This window comes from Grus americana, chromosome 10, assembly GCF_028858705.1.
Source record: "Grus americana isolate bGruAme1 chromosome 10, bGruAme1.mat, whole genome shotgun sequence".
Classification (NCBI taxonomy): domain Eukaryota; kingdom Metazoa; phylum Chordata; class Aves; order Gruiformes; family Gruidae; genus Grus; species Grus americana.
In genome coordinates this window covers 11,673,918-11,690,832 of record NC_072861.1, presented here as the reverse complement: position 1 = coordinate 11,690,832, position 16,915 = coordinate 11,673,918, and the positions used below count along the sequence as shown (strand labels likewise).

The 16,915-nt window shown below is 37.4% G+C and overlaps 1 long non-coding RNA gene across 2 annotated transcripts in view; it reads right to left on the bottom strand.

Annotated features, from left to right (window-relative positions):
* LOC129210939 (uncharacterized) overlaps positions 1 to 16,915 on the bottom strand; it is a 447,576-nt gene that overhangs the window by 174,399 nt on the left and 256,262 nt on the right. For both annotated transcript variants that reach the window (XR_008578673.1, XR_008578674.1), the window contains exon 4: positions 15,715 to 15,807. This is a non-coding gene — a long non-coding RNA (uncharacterized LOC129210939). The remainder of the gene's footprint in view (positions 1 to 15,714; positions 15,808 to 16,915) is intronic.

The window sequence follows — 16,915 nt, the reverse complement described above, 5'->3', positions numbered from 1 at the left end:
GTTATGTCTTCATGTAGGAGTGTGTGTTGCCTGATGACTTTAAGGAGAAATTTCTCTAATAGTATTCTCCTCATGTAAAGGAAGTCATGTCCATACCTATGCAGTACATGTTGCAGTTACGTTGTAGACAGCCCGCGTTCAAGGAATATAGGGTGCTTGCTTTCCAGGCTTAGAGTATGAGGTCTTTGTACTATTTTTGCTTGGACTTCTCATTAGCATTACTACCATGATGCCCCACTGCTCCACATGTATTTTTGGCAACCTGCTCTCTATAGTGATGCGATAACATGGTAGGGTCTAAGCCAGATTTTAAGGCACCCTGCAAGTTAAGAAATTTTTAAATAAGAAATGTATAAATCATTTTAGTCTTTTAAAATACAATATCCAGCTTGTCAGGTTTCCAGATCTGTTCTGAAAACCATAACTGTGTGTCAGTAAAAGATATTAGTGTAATGACATATTAATGTGGCATCAGTGGGAGACACCCAATTACAATGTTTCATACAGCTTGCTTCATCTCTTGCTGTGTATGGCTAATGAACAAGGACAGGAACTTTCAGAGAAAGAGGGGAGAAGATTATAATTTTCTGAACCTGGCCCTCAGCAATTGTGGTCATCTGTGAAATTACTTTTTCTGTAAGCAGAAAATTCTCCCTTTGGATATTTAACAGAAGAGCGATAAAAAACGGAAAATGCTTCCTTTGTGAATCAGGATAGCAGTATTTAAAATGAAATCATTAATAAAGGATCAATGATATATAGAGGCCCAACTTCATTCCAGAAAGCATGAATACTTTATTGAGTGTTAGATGTTTAAAAGAATCCTGGCTGTACTTTTCACATTATTCACAAAACCTTTTGCTCTGTAATTTGGATGATTGCTATACAGAAATTGGAGAACAAATCCAAATGGTTTAAGGGTGTAACATAATGCAGGCAGATAGTTTCTCCTCCAAGCTGCCTGCTCAGAGCTACTCCAGTTAGCTCTGGCTGAAAATTGTTATCCTGCTGTTAAGTGACCTGTGGAGGGAGTCCTTCTCAATCCATCTCAGGTCTCAGCAGGTAAAAGCCTGCAGCAGAACATAACCGTATTGGTGAGATACCTCTCCAGTCTCCTGTTTGCCCTACTAAAAGAAGGCTGAGATCAGCCAAGAGCTGGCACTTCCACTGAGCCAGGTAATACAAGTTATAACCTCTGATGTTTTTCCTGATTCAGGGAGGAAAAACCTCACTATTTTCCAATATTTTTGTTAGAGTAAGCAGGCCAGTAAACCACTGAGCTACCTAGAAAATCTATCCATCCTGTTACTTGCAAGTGCTTTCATATTATGCAATTAGTATTTAATATGGCACTTTTTTCACACATTGGTGAAAGAGGGTTTTGGTTTTACGTTTGCAACCTCATCATCTGAAGGTCAGCTCTGGACTTTTTTGCTAATGGGATATTTGCTAACAGCAGAAAAAAAAAAGTAGCTTCTAAAAAGAAATCAGCGGCTGTGGACCCATGCATGAATTAACAGAACATACATTGACCTTACTTCACCCCCGCCTAAGAGCAGGAATAAAGGTAAAATGCACAGTACTCATGCAGTTTGTCGGTCTCAGTGAGTAATGCTCCATTCTTGCCATAACTACTTTCACCATTTTCAACTCTTGTTGGCTACAGTGGAAGCCAATTGAGGCTGGAACTAAAGACATGCAGCATTTTGTTGGTATGCGGGCAGTAATCCAACAAAATAAGAGCTTTTTTCCATTGCCATATGTGTCTATTTTCTCTCCTAAACAGACCATCCATCCCATTAGTCAAATGGTGTAAACAATTTTCTTGACAACAAAAAATTTATCATACATCAATCAAAAAGAAACTCTAATGTGCCAACTACTCTGTCAGTTGAATGTGCCTTTTTCTTAACTTTATTTTAGCTGATGTAACTTTGGCAAAAATACCCATATAATCAAACTTGACTGATGGAGGGAACTACACTATTGCTGCTATAGGTTCAGGAAATTTCATCTGGACAAGGATAATTACACACAAGTAGGAGGGATGCTTCTCTGGCAATGCGGAATTGCTCTGTGGTCAGTCACCTCAGCACGGCACAGCTATTCTACAGAAGCCATTTTTAAAGGTCTACAAATTAAACTTAAAGAAAGCTTACAGTGTAATTAATGAAGAGAAAGGACACAAAGGGAGGGAGGAAGGAAGGAATCTTTCTAAATGCCTGTAAACTCCTCAGGGGGGCTGATCATCAGAGAAGGGAGGCAGCAAAAATCAAATTTGATGAGTAATTTTCTCAGTCCAGACAGCACCGAAATATCATCTGACACAGATACCCAGTTTAGCCCCCACTTACATTTAATGGTTAGATAATTATGGATCATAAGTTTAGCTTTAATAACAACCACAGCATACACTTCATTAGCAGATTTTGCGGGCTACAGGGTTGTCATTTGTCATTATAGGGATTTTCTGGTTTAAATATTGCACTAATTTATTTCATTTTTTTCTTCCCTCCCCCCCCCAATGAAATTAGATATATCTCAGTGTACTGTCTTCATTCTGATTCTCTAGTGCTATGACTAGCTACTTTGGCTATTTGGGAGTTTTCTGGCCTGAGTAAATCTTCTAAAACATATAGCTACTAACTTACAGGGCTTCTAAGAATCACCAAGAGCAGTATCCTCTTCAGGGCAACTGAAGAATTGCTCAGATTTATTGTTTTCTTAGGCCTTCTGCAATCAAGGCAAATTCTCTGGCAAATGTCCTGATTGTAAGTAGAATGTGGGGTGAAAAAACCCACCTGCCCACAAACAGCCTACACTGTTTAGTATATACATTACACCACCAGCTCTGAAAAAAAGAGGAGACATTGCCCTAAAATGAGGCTGATACACAGACCTTTTCCAGAGCAGGCATCAGGTGTAAAATACACAGTCCACTTGGCTTTTCTTGCATCCCCCCCATAGTTTTACTGTCCTGATAAAGACTTACATGAGACAGAGGGCCTTTCTTGACCCTATACATCAGTCACAGGTGCTGCAGTTTGTATATGCTGGCAGACCCTATACAACATGGAATTTTACTTAAGCCAAAATTGTGCAGCTTGACCACAAGTTGTTGTGGTCAATAAAGGCATAGCAATGAAAAGGCCAATGATATTTCAGAAATGAAATGAGGTTTTAGATAAATCACTTAGCTTCTTTGTGGCTCTGTTTTCTGAATAACAGTGTGTTACTATTTGTAAAGCGTTTTAAAGTATATCAACAAAATGGCTGATGTATATGTTTATTACCATTGTACCAGCAGCTGCTAGGCATGATTTGAGGGGGAAAATTAGAAAGCTACTACAAATACTCACTTAAAAAATAAACGCTTCTTTTCTTTTGAAATTTTTTCTCAAACCCAGCATCAGTCCTGTACTGTATCCTTATTGTTCTCAAGCTGAAGCTGTCTGAGAGCATAGACAACTGGCTAAATTTAACTTGATTTTTAAACAGAGTAACAGCGTGTTTTCCAGCTGTTTGTTCCCTTTAGCAGAAAAGCACTGTGGGTGGATGCTGTATGAGGGAGTGAAATAGGCTGTTCCACACCAAGAACCAGTTTGAGGGAAGCTCTGGTATAACACCAACAACATTTTATCATTTTCTGGCATCCAAGATTTTTCATAAATGGTTTTGTAAAGTAACTGTTAAAATTAATGCACAACAATATTTCAGAAGTTAATGATGAGTAAAGAGTATTAGAGTGCACTTTAATTTTTCTGGTTGCTTTGCAAATATTCTTATCAAAGACCTGACAGTCAAAAAAAGATACTGACTGTAAAGCGGAACCTGTTCCGGTACCTTCTCTGTTCACAAAAAAAAAAAAAAAGCTAAGCTGGCTGGCTCCCTGATGCAGCAACAAGGTTAGAAAATTAAATCTCTGTATTGAAGAGTCCACCCTTTCACACAACCATATAACTGTGGGGGAGGGCTAGTATCTGGAAGGGATATTATTACCTTCTCTTGTTTCTATGATTAATACTGCAGCCTAAAGAAGATCTTGCCGTTCTTTTATCCTTTCAGCACACCATTCACAGGGCTCCTCTGTGGATGTGCATGGTCTATTGGACAAAAAAAAATCTCCCCCCTCAAGGAATCTCCACAAGGTTGAGGAGTTCCCATTCTTGTGCTTGGTTATATTGCTAGTCAAGCATCCTAGTCAAGAATGAGGCTAGAAAATTAGACCCTTAGTGCTCGCATCATGCTTATTTTACTCACTGTCAGAGCTGAAGTTTGATATTTCCATGGCAGAAACAAGCAACTGCCTGAATGACAGCTGTTACCTTGCAAAAAGAGCACATCTTCAAGCCACAGAGGTTATACGAAATTTAAAAGCAAGATCAACAAAGCAATTTGGCAAGGCTGCCTCCTAACAATTTAGTTCAAACTCAGAATTCAGATGGCAATGATCTGAGATCAGTAGCCTTTTGTTTTCCACAGTCCTGGAACTGATTTTACATTTAAAAAAAAAAAAAAATCACTAAAATATTCCTTTGCTTCTGTTCGATGTCCTTCTGCCACATGACCTCTTAAGGAGATAAATTAGAAGACAGAACTTTGGCAGTTCTTATTAAAGAAGTTTGATGAATATGTTTAAGCAAGTAGCAAATTCAGAGAGCTGTAAGACTGGTTCTAAGAAGCAAGTCTGCAGTGCTTGTAGGCTAAAAACGGTATTAGATGTGCATGTGATGCAGGCATGAATGCATGCCTGATAAATCAGGAGGCAGATACAGTGATCAATAACCGTCCAGACACAGCAGATTTAGAAACACCTTGGCTACTAAAGAGGTTGTAGGGTCCCAAGGGATGAGTATTCATTCAAATGGTGGGTCATAACGGTGTGGCAATTTTCACTACATATCGCTGAAAACTTAAGAAATTTCCAGGGTTGCAAGGTTACCTAACAAAGAACACATAATTAACAGACTATAGTGATTTAAAGTTCTATGTTTGAATGCAACATTTCAGAATTTGTCCTTTATTGGTTAAGGAAATGTCTCATGGAAATTAGGACTAAATGAATGCTCTGAATATTTGAAAAAGATAATCTTGGCCTTTTTGCCAAATGTTCATGAATTTGCTTGTGGTTGCCTTTTGTGCAAGTAAAAACTACACATTTGAATATCTATTAAAACCTAACCTGAAAGAGTTGCAAACCATTTGAACATTACATATAGGTAATATTTTAAATGTTTTACAATGCTAATGTAATCGTCAAATTTAGATTAAGATCTTATTTGTCCTGGCACTTTTGCCAGGAAAATATATTATTCTCAATACCCAGCAGAGACTTGTGAATTTTTTGTTTTGTTCTGTACCTGGTCATAGAGAAGCCAATAGTACTAAGTTAACTGCTTCTACTAATCTTCCTATTCCTTTAGCCTAAGTTTACAGACACTGTAAGATTGCTGTAGTACAAATGCATGAAAACTAAGTCATCTAACTGAAAAGTTATCTGTTTCACAGCTCTTTCTCAAATTAAACGGAGGTTATGTCCATACACAGATAATATGTGCCGATCTGGGCCCTTAGGCAGAGATTGAAAACAATCCCTTAACCGCATACATATGTGTTTTGCACTAATCTCTGTATTTGGGCAAAAAGCATATCTTGAGTAATTTGTTTGCTCATAAAAATCCATAGATTTGTTCTCACTACGCGATTTGAATACTACTATTTTGGTTGCCTGTAACATGCTCACTACTAGAGAATAGTACAGCCATAGGATAGCTTCCCTATAAAAATCCAAAGTTGTGGACAGGCAAAGGTGAGGGGAAGGTAAAAGCCTTGAAATTTTTTTTTTTCCCCACTAGCCTCTAGTTACTGATCCCATAGAGAAGCAGATATAGCAGACAGCAGTTGTGCAAAAACTGACCGATGTGGCAGTCGACTTCTGTTTTGGAGTAGCATGTCTCTAACAGCTAAGCAGTTGTCTATCACTGCAGCTTCAGAGCTGTAGTTTTGCTTAATTTTATACTTGAGATTGAATGGCAGCTACATTTTTTTTCTTTCTTTTTTGATAGAGAGAAACTTTAATTATGAATGCTTGAAACCTCTCATTAGATTGGGAATCCAGATGAGGAGACTTCTAATACCCTTTCCCAGGCATTTGAGAATAAAACAAGATAACAAATTTGTCTTGTAAAACTTCTGTCTTCAGCAGCCTTCCAAAAAGAGGCTTCACTTTTAGATTATCCCTGCTGAAAGGAGGAGGAGTCTGTAATTGCATCTTCACACTGTATATCCGCACATCGGAAGGGCCAGGTTCCTTTTCCAAACCAATTTTTCAGGATTAAAATGACAGTAGCTGTAAATTTATTCAGTAAACAAAACACCTCCTATTTCAAGCACTTAGAATAAAACCATTAGTGTACCTGCTTAAATCTAGCTCATTTCAAAGCATTTCCAACATACACAGGAATCAACAGCAACCTCTGCTACATTAATCATCTGATTTCTTGGAAGACATCCTGCTTTGGAATACATCTCCTTTTGGCATTCTCTGAGTGTACTGTACTTTCTTGTGTCTCAAAAGTGAGTAGTTCTGAGATGATGAAACACAGTTTTCATTTCTGTAGAGCAAAATCTTTATAATGCTTTTCACTCCTGTACAGCAGTTCCTGCAAGAATAATTCAGAATAGCTGAATCCACACTGGATGAATGTAGGAGCCCCGTAGTTATGTTGGGGGCCAAATGGCTACTGATACCTACTAAGATGGGATACACATGAAGATATGTAAAATTAATGAGTTTCATAGCAAATCTCTGTTTCCTAAAAAGGAGAACACCCTGTCCTGTTATGCTGAGGGACATGTCCCTAGTTTCTCCACCTATTCAGCTACATTCTGTTCCCTGCTGGCTTTATGGTACATGCACCAACTGAGGATCTAGCTCTTGGCACCTGCCTACATCACTAGCTGTTGCCTCTACAGCATAGAGACTAAAGAGATTAGCATGTAGCGTATCGAATGCCAATTTGAAATGACATAACAGGCTTACTTGCTGAAATAGATAGAATTAGAATGTGACTTGGGTGCCCAAAGCTCAGGGATCAAAATTGCTTCTGATTTAACTTTACTGGAGTTAGAAGGAGCATAAAGGGTTATGCGTCAGCCGTATTCCTTTAATTAGGGCCTCCTTAAGGTTAATGCAGACATATCCTCACTACATTACTCCATAACATTCATTTTGGTTGCTTTCTAATTTGGAGTACAGTTGGTACCAGTTGCAAGGACGGTAACAGTGGACTGAACATGTGTCAGCTGCTTTCCTCAAGCTAGCCCTGGATTTTGACCACCAATTTAAACCACGGCTTTATTATTACATAAGATGCTGAAACTTGTTTACCATCTTATTATCCCAGCAGTTAGAAAACAAGATGTCACATAAATAATTAATGGTTCCCAAAACCTCATAATTATAATCTACTAGTACTTCTCAGTGCACATCTCTGCTGATGCAAGCATCTGCAGGTCAAAGAGTTGTCAGAAAATAGCTAATTATATCCTTTCCCATGAGGAAAAAAATCTTTACATTTAATTAAAAGACCTTAACGCCAGTCCTGTACTTTAGATTCTTCTTCCCATTGGATTTTTGTTCTGTGTGACTTACAGTGACAAGCTCAACATTCATATTAGCAGTAGGTCTCATCTGTAGGTTTTCTTTTTGCCCAGCATTGGTTGAAGGATAATTTTATCAAATGAGTCTTTCCCACCACCACATCTGGCTATTTCACTTCCACAAAAAAACCTAATAAACAACGTGAACTTTAAAGTTCATTTCTGCAACTTGTGCCAGTATGTCTCACACTTCAGGTAGCAAAAGTCTCACTCACAACATTTGGTCTGACGTATTAATCAATGTAGTGGCAAAGGTCCCAGGAAAATCATGAAAGAAGAGTAAAAGTGTTAAACAAAATGCTCAGCTAGAGCTGATTTGGGCATGTTGTGCAGGCTGGGCTAAATAGGTTATGAAACAAAAATACTCTTCCTACTGTTTCACAAGTTTTCAAAGGAAGGAAAAAATAAATCATCTCAGTATTTCCATAAAGTTAGAATAAACAATCCTATAAATCTATATGGTTTTTGCTTTGGTGTAATCGTGCATTAATTATTAAAAGGATGTTTAGCACTACTGATTCTTTGCTGAGAAGACAGATTTATACAGAAAATCTGGATATTAGCAAAAAAGAAGTATTTAAGATTGTTCTGTAATATCCACACTTACTGTAGTACCCAGATTATGAAATCTAAAATGGAATAATTTTCCTGCAGTTCACTGTAATGACTTCAAAGTGGTCATACTATTGTTATAGAGTTTCACCCAGTATTCTTAACTACCAAATTTCTCTTTCTTAGGGCCGTTAGAGACAGATTGCCATAAGTTCTTTTACGTTGTTCAAAATTGACAGCTAGCATTATATAATTGATAATAATAGTACAAATGCAATTTTCTCCTATTATCTGTTTTGCTGTTCAGATCTATACCAACGTAGATTAAAGCAGATGCTTTAGAAGCAGAGATAATAGAATGCTTCCATTCAAACCTCTTTATGGACAAGAAAATCTTAACAACTCTGTTTTGTAAGATATTTCCCAATTAAAAAAAAACCAACTTGGTTTAAGAAACTAAATTTTTTAAAAATATAAAATAATGAAAAAAACCAATTCTTCTTGAAAATGTTCATAGGAAATACTGCTTTCTAACCAGATGCACTTAAAAGGAAGCAGTGGAAATATACAGTAAATCCTCTTCCTCACTAAGGATAGCAGTAGCTAGCCAGAACGATCCATTCTGGAAAAAAAAAAAAGTTGAGTTTTTCTTGCCACTATCTGAACCACTCATTACTTTCCTGTGTGTGTAGAAAGACTCCCTTCTGCAAGGTGCTGAGTCACAACAAGGGCTAAACATAGAGAATTTAACACCTATAATCCGAAGTGGTCCAAAGCAGTTTGCTTTCAGGCAGGTTAGAAGGTCATCTTTCTTCTGCCTTCTGCTCTTGAAGATCAGTAAAAAGCTTTTTTGATACAAGAAAAGGGGACAAAAATTTCTGTCAAACAAGCACTGAAGTACTGAATCTACTGACATTCTTTCAGGTGACAGGTAGGAAGAATTCAACTATGTATGGTCCAACAGTGCACCTCATACTTCTACTTCTGAACTACTTTGTAGAGAAAGCTCAGGGATGTGAATTTTTTATCATAGGGCCTTCACCTTAAAGGCAAAATGACACGGCATAGTGGAAAAGTTCACAAGCACAGTGGGAAGAATGCTGAAAGAGTAAGAGCAACCACAGTAAAAAGACAGATTTTTTTCTAGATGGAGGCAATACAGTGAGATTAATAATGGAAAGGAAGAAGGTGGCCCCCCCACCTTCTGTAACTCATAGGATAGACATTTAGATCAAAGTCGTTCCTGGTGTAATGCTGAAATAACACTGAGGATACAGTTAGACCATAAATCTCAATATCACAGCCTGTTATGATGATGACTAATTTATTCTAGATTGAAGACATAGGGTTATAAAAACAAATTTATGGCCACTGTATTTATTATAATTAATTTTCTCCACAGTGAAAGCATAGTGATTTGGAAAAAAATGACCTTTTTAGAAGTGCCTTATTTAATGGCCCATTGTTGCATTATGGTGCCTGGCTGCATCTAGCATTTACGCAGCAAGAGAGCAGAGTTCTTGTGCTCGGGGAAGAGATGATTTCATCAGTCACAGAAAATCTGGATGATTCAACATCCCAGAAGGTTTTTTCTTTTTTTTTTTTTTTTTAATATCCATTTTGCCCACATATAGATAAGGTTAGGCATTTCTCATGCAGAAGCAAGAATTAGATCCAAACCTGCTTGCTTATATTTAAATAAATGAGTGAAGTAACATTTGTTTCTTCAGCAAGTGTGTGGCTGCACCAAACCAACCTGGCAGGGGAACACCAATTCCCCTGCTAAGCCCCTCTGCTCTTGGGCCTTGAATAATCCCTGTATTCAAATAAAGGGTGATTACTGCTGAGTCTTACCACCATCAGTACTAGTTCTGCCCCTAATAAAAAGGAAGGCAGTATCTCTCAGTGCTCAGGTGAGCAGAGGAAGATAAAGTTACAGAATTTTTGTGGATTGCTTCTTTTAGTTTCAATGATCTTGACTCCCTTTCTCCCTTCTGCTACCCAAAAGCTGACTCTTCTTCAAGAGATTAGTGCTTTCTAATGATGATGAGATGGACTAAAAAATCTGAGAAACATCTTAAAAATAAGCTTCAAACTAGTAGCTCCTTTCTTACAACAGGCGGGATTGTGGTATAGCTAATAGCTCTGTTGAAATATATTGAGATATTGATATATTGAGATAATACATTGAGATATTTCATAGAACTATACATAAATGGCTATATTTTTTTAACATGGATAAAATTATACTAAACATATGGATTGGGTTGTAGTATTTCCTCCCTACAATCTATAGCTTTTTTCTTGGATGTAAATGTAATTTTAATCAGGTAGCACAATTATAGTGGTTGCAGACACTGTCAAAGAGGTAGCTCACTGTAATTACTTCCTCAATCATTCTCCATGAATGAAGCACTCCAGGCAATGCTAAAACTCTACTTAATCACTGGAAATAATATAAATTTTAAAACAAGATTGTATTAGACTACCATCTTTACAACTAATTTCCCAGTAGTTCCATTTCCTACTAAATTTCAAACTGTGCTTGCATAAAGAAACCCAAAAGTATCAGGGTTTTCTATGAAGCAGAAAAGAAACGTTGCACTTTAGGAATTTTATTAAAACTGCTTCTGAATTAAATGATGCCAGTCTCCTAAATATAATTTTTTGCAGTGGTGAGAACAGGGCTAATAGGTTACATTAGAAGTGACAGTAAGCAACCAAAGTGGCTAGGGAATGGATGGATCTGAAAAATATCAAAAGCCAGCAAACATAAACCAAGTTAGATTTGCTGATCACTGGCTCAAAGTAACACCTAAACCTCAGACCCTTGCTCTTTTGACTGCAAGCATTCATCTAGTGCCTGATGTTAGACCACATCACAATCTAAATGCTACAAATCAAGTCTATGGAAATTATACTTCAAATAGATGCCAAATGACAAATTTCTTGGCCTCTGAAGCATTTAGTTTGTTAGAAAGTAAGATTCTAGATGTCCCAAGAAAATAGTTTGAGCCAATTAACATCACTTCCATGATAAATCTTTGGCCTCTGTAAACAATAAAGATTAATCTTCACTGCCTTTAGATATATAATCAACTGCTAAAATTGTCACAGTTTTTTGATCTGAACTTCATTACTATTGTACCACAATATTTCCCGCTTCTTTCCTTGCCTTGAACTTAATGTTAACATACATTCAAGAAAGAAAAAAAACACCAAACAGAACTTAAGGAAATAACAAAGAGCAAATAGTCCCAGCCAGTTTTCCTGTTATGGCTATAACATACTGTTTAATCAAATATATAAAACATTAGTGGCTGTGCTTAAAGGTTACTAAATATCAAAAAGTTATTAACAAGTTCTAAAAAATAAAGATAAGAAAAATGCACACTGCAGGTAGAAATCTTATTCTAATCTAGGTAACAAAGAAATATTTGCTGTGCATACAGATTTGTGAATCAGGAACCAGACTGCAAGACAGTTCTATTCTCCAAGTTCTAGTCTCCATCTAGTTTGATGCCAATTAATTTCCGGCTCCATTTTGCTGTTAATTAGGGCTGCTAAGAGTCCATGTTTTCCAAGATGCAGATTGCCAGTAGCCATGTGATCATGCAAATGAGGCTCTGCTATTAATGCTGCTCGTTAGGTTGGAACAAAATTCCAACAGTTTGCAAGTTCACATTTTTAATGCTACCTTAGTAGAAACAATTAGAAGCAGATAAAGTGAAATCATCTGGGCTTTGACTTGCAGTGCCAGTTTTCCTACCTATAGTAACTAAGAATTTATTTTTATTAAAGACAAGATTATCAGAAACCATATTCTTTTCCAGTGAGGCAATGACACAAACAATTAATTCAGCTCTTCCCAAAGTAAGTCTTTGGCTTTCTATGAAGAGGAAATCAGAACCCAAAGTTTCATGTTTCTTATCAAGTTACTTTGTGAAGAAAGAAACCAAAGAAAATAGGGAATTGCAAGTGTCTGGATTTTTTTCCCTTTCCTGAATAAAATGTCTTATGATTAGATATAAGCTAGTTGTTACCAACTATCCTGTCTTTATTAATCTGATCTCAGGATGAGTCTTTTGCCATTGGGCTTCCTTATGTTTTTATTGCATATGAATTCAGTGACAGGCAAATGCTAACCATATGGACTGCTGAGAATGCTATACCGAATATTCAAAATATTTAATTTTTTTACCTCATCCACTCTGTATTTACTTGTTAGTCAAGTTGACACTGCTTTTAAAATAAATATCTTAAGGAGCAATTTCAGGTACTGTTCCTATCACATTATCTCCTGACATTTTAAAAAGATTTTTCTCTTCACTATTGCCAGATTAAAAATCTAACTGAATAAATTCCAAGGAAGGACACTTGTTCAAACAAATGGGTCAGAATTCAAATGTTAGACATTATGGAACATCCCTGAGGAAGGTCAAAAGCATGAAATAAGTTGGAAAACCTGTCAAATATTTTTCCACTGGATGATGTTCAGTTGAGATATCTTCCAAAACAGTGTCTGTTACAAACATAATGTTAAGTCAACATGTCCCTTTTTTTTCATTAAAAGCATTCAGGGCTTTAAAATGTTTTTACTGCTTGAACTCTAGTCAACAGGATTCAGGGGAAGATCCCTTTCCTACTCTAAGGTAATAACTTCATTTTTCTAGTTAGAAAGTGAGAAGAAAAACTACTGTGAACATATCTGTCAGAAGTCACCATGGTTATTATCATCATTAGAAAAAAACAAAGCAAACAGAGGGAGAAAAAAGATGACCAGCACTTGAAAATACATAAAACTCCTTTTGCTTCCAAAGAAACAAAGAGAGTTCTAAATACTCATTTTCCAGGAGCAGTATAAAATCCAAGACACTGAGGATTTTGAAATGCTACTCAGCAAAGGTATTGCATGATACCTTCACAAAGCAAACTAATTTAAAAGGAGATCAAATATCAACCTTGTTTTTATGGACTCTTAAAGTTCGTATAAGATGGGAACGACCAACTGAGTTTCAATGCAAGGGTCTCTTGTGCATTTCCTCGTATCCAGCCTTTCATATGCCTGTGGGACTATCCTCTCTTTACACCCTCTCTGATCCATTCATCTACTTTTGCTTCACATCTGTCTTAAAGGAAGGATACATCTAGTGCCAAGACTTTTATAAATAGCAGCACTTAAATCCAAGATGAGCACAATTCACACTGCTGTAGTCAATGGGAGTATGTGTCTAAGACTTTGTAACCTGTATGAAAAAGTGTGGTTTAGGTTGAAATCTGGTATGCATGGATTTCATGAAAATGGGAATGTGTCATTCTTTAAGAGGACAATTAAGGTGAAACAAGCAGTGGGTTTATGCTTAGCCAGGCAGACTGCAATGTCAGAAACACCAACACTTCAAGTTACCATTTTTTTGCTGATTACTGTCTGTCATGCACAATATCCATTAATGGAAACAGTTCATATTCATGTAGAAGGCAGCACCCCCAGGCATACTATTAATGAATAGAAGAACAGGGGGTTCTAAACTTGGACTAAGTAGGGCTTCCATATGTAAAACAGTAGAATTACTGAAATGAGAAGTTTCCAGAAGTAAATTATCCAGTTTTCATATCTGGATATGATTTACTAAAATGAGACTACAAGGTAAACTTAGAGAAGGGGCACAGTTGCTCAAAATTACAGCTACCTAAAATTCTAGTATGCCAGCCACATGTCTGGGGATACCTGTATGTACTTACTGTGCTGAAGACTGCAAAGGTCTAGGGGATAGGAAAACCCAAGCATTCAAAAGATATCCTCAGGTGTTTCTGTAAAGGTAGTTGCTCTTTAGTGCTGCTGGAATAGTGCAAAGGGATGTAATAGATCACTGCAACTAGTCCATTACCTGTCTGTGAGAGTTTTTACACTATTAATTAGAATAGTTCTTCCTACCTTTACTGTATTGACATGTAAACACATAACCTTAATTTCCACCACAAGGTATATTGCTCTTTTCATATTTTTTTATGCTTTTATTCCTTTATGCTCTAAAAGAGGTAACAGGCTAGCAAGCACAGTAGATGGATCTAAGAGATATTAATCTTCCTAACTCACAAAAGAAAAGAAATTGCATGTTAAGGTTAAAAACCTGAGCTAGAAACACAGACGTACTTATGCATGTAGGTAACATATTTTAGCAGAGAAGTGAATACACTATCTTCAATTTTATATTCCTTTTTTTTTATTACATAGATAATACTGAAGACAAAGGGAGATCTGTAATACATTCTTTTAAATTATTTTTTCTATTTCTAAGATTTCTCCAAAACCTCCCCTTTTCCTACATGCCATTGTGGATGACACCAGAATAACAGGGGACCAACAACAATTATAATGTCTTCATTCTGCCCCACTCGCATGCTTGGAGTCCAGTCCTGCAATTTTTTTTATACCAAAGTTAGAAATAAATCTCCCAAAGAGTCCCATTGAAGTCAATACAACTATTTAGGACTGAAAGTACTATTCAGCTTTCTGCTGAATCCAAATACAGGATTGGATCTTTAGGCCTTAATGTAATGATTTAATTTCTATTCAGGGAAGTGTTTAAGAACATACCTCCTTTGGTGAATTACTGCTTGCTCTTCACAGTATGGAACTGCTGACAATAACAACATCCTTCTCTCTTGAGATCTGAAATGTTTCTCTCTGTAGCTGCTTGCTTTATATTGCAAAGACGCCCACCATATACATTCCTAGGAGCTCTCTACTTTATTCCTTTCAAGAAAGACACTCTGTGAGCGTAGTATGGATAAGTCAAATAAATGTTATTCAACCAAGACTAGACTATACGTCTCCTGGTTTTCTTTCCTCTCTTAGCCACAAACTACCATGCAATTTCTCCATTATTTTCACCAGTACTCTTATTATACTTCTGCTTCTAACACTTCTGTTGATGGTTCAATAGCCTGACTGTCCAGAAACCATTCATGTCAGACATCATGCAGTGTTGATATTAGTACCTAAACAAATAATACTTCCTACTCCAATGTGCATTAGTTTGCATTTAATGCACCATGAAACTCTATTGTCCTTTCCCAGAAAGGAAAATGGACCATAACTAGAGCCTGTCAAATCTGTTTCTTGTGGTCTGTCACCACTATGGGTGGTGAACAGCAGTGTTGAGTGGGAGGAACAGGGAATGGTGTACTTTGAGCCTCTTAGGAATCCTCCTGTTTGTCCACTTGGGCAACAGCACCAGCATGTGAGCATTGCTCCACCACCTCGCTAGTGCAGAGTGCTGATCCCACAGCAGATCAGACACACGACTGACCACAGGCTTAAGTATCTGAACCAAATGATCCCAGGAATGTGAACAGGCTGTCTCATCTAACCTACCCAAAAGCCAAGTCCACACAGACAAAAAAAAAAAGCACACCTCCAAACGTAAAGCCTAATAGCTATTATGTGTGTAACTGCCCTGCTTTACATGAAATCTGCTGCTGTGTCAGGACTCTGACCTGGTTGCTCTTGTTGAATCAGAATGAGAGAGGATCAGAAACTGCCTGCTGAGCTCTGACACAAGGCTCCTCTCCTCTTGGCGTCCTTCGTTTCTGAAAGTTAATAAAAGAAACCCACATTATTTGGCAGTAATTAGTCCTTAAAACTGCTTTGCAAATACAGCTAATTGATTAAGTAGCCTGTGCAATAGCATCAAAACACTAGTTTTAATTAACATCCTTAAAACCCGCAGTTCATACAGAGTAAAAGAAACCTTTTTCATTAGCCAGGTGTACAAAAGAGGGAAGAGGAAGGGACTAGAAAAAGCTACAGATTCATTTCTCAGTGAGCTTTCTATGCTAATTCTGTAGCCTTTTCCATCATCCTCTGCAAGGTTTTTATTTCATACTAAACCACCCTTCTTTTCCCCTAAAATAATCTGCTTATATTAACAAAAAAGACGTTCTCAGTCTTGGTTTCAAATCTTAATCTCACAAGTCCCCTACATTTATTTCACAGCGATTCAATGTTTCTCTAGAAAGAAAGACGCTGAATTGAAAGACATTCTTTCAAGAAAGACATTGAGGTGCTGGAGCATGTCCAAAGAAGAGCAATGAAGCTGGTGAAGGTCTAGAAGCAAGTCTTATGAGGAGCAGCTGAGGGAACTGGGGTTGTTTAGCCTGGAGAAAGGAAGGCTGAGGGGAGACCTTATCGCTCTCCACAACTACCTGAAAGGAGGTTGTAGCCAGGTGGGTGTCAGTCTCTTCTCCCAAGTAACAAATGATAGGGCAAGAGGAAATGACCTCAAGTTGCACCAGGGGAGGTTTAGATAGGATATTAGGAAAAATTTCTTGACTAAAAGGACTGTCAATCATTGGAACAGGCTGCCCAGGGAAGTGGTGGAGTCACCATCCCTGGAGGTATTTAAAAGATGTGTAGATGTGGCACTTAGGGACATGGTTTAGTGGTGGACTTGGCAGCATTAGGTTAACAGTTGGACTCGATCTTAAAGGTCTTCTCCAACCTAAACAATTCCATGTTTCTATGAAAAGCTATGCCTGCAAGTCATACCTGCCCTACTCAGGGATCTGGCATCACCGATCATCTGCAGAAAGTTCCCACAACATCTGCAGACAATTTAAGTCATCCTGGTTTCCAGCTAAGATCATCCCTTTCTCTGTGTGCATCTAATCAAACAGAAGTCTTTCTTTTCTTAAACTC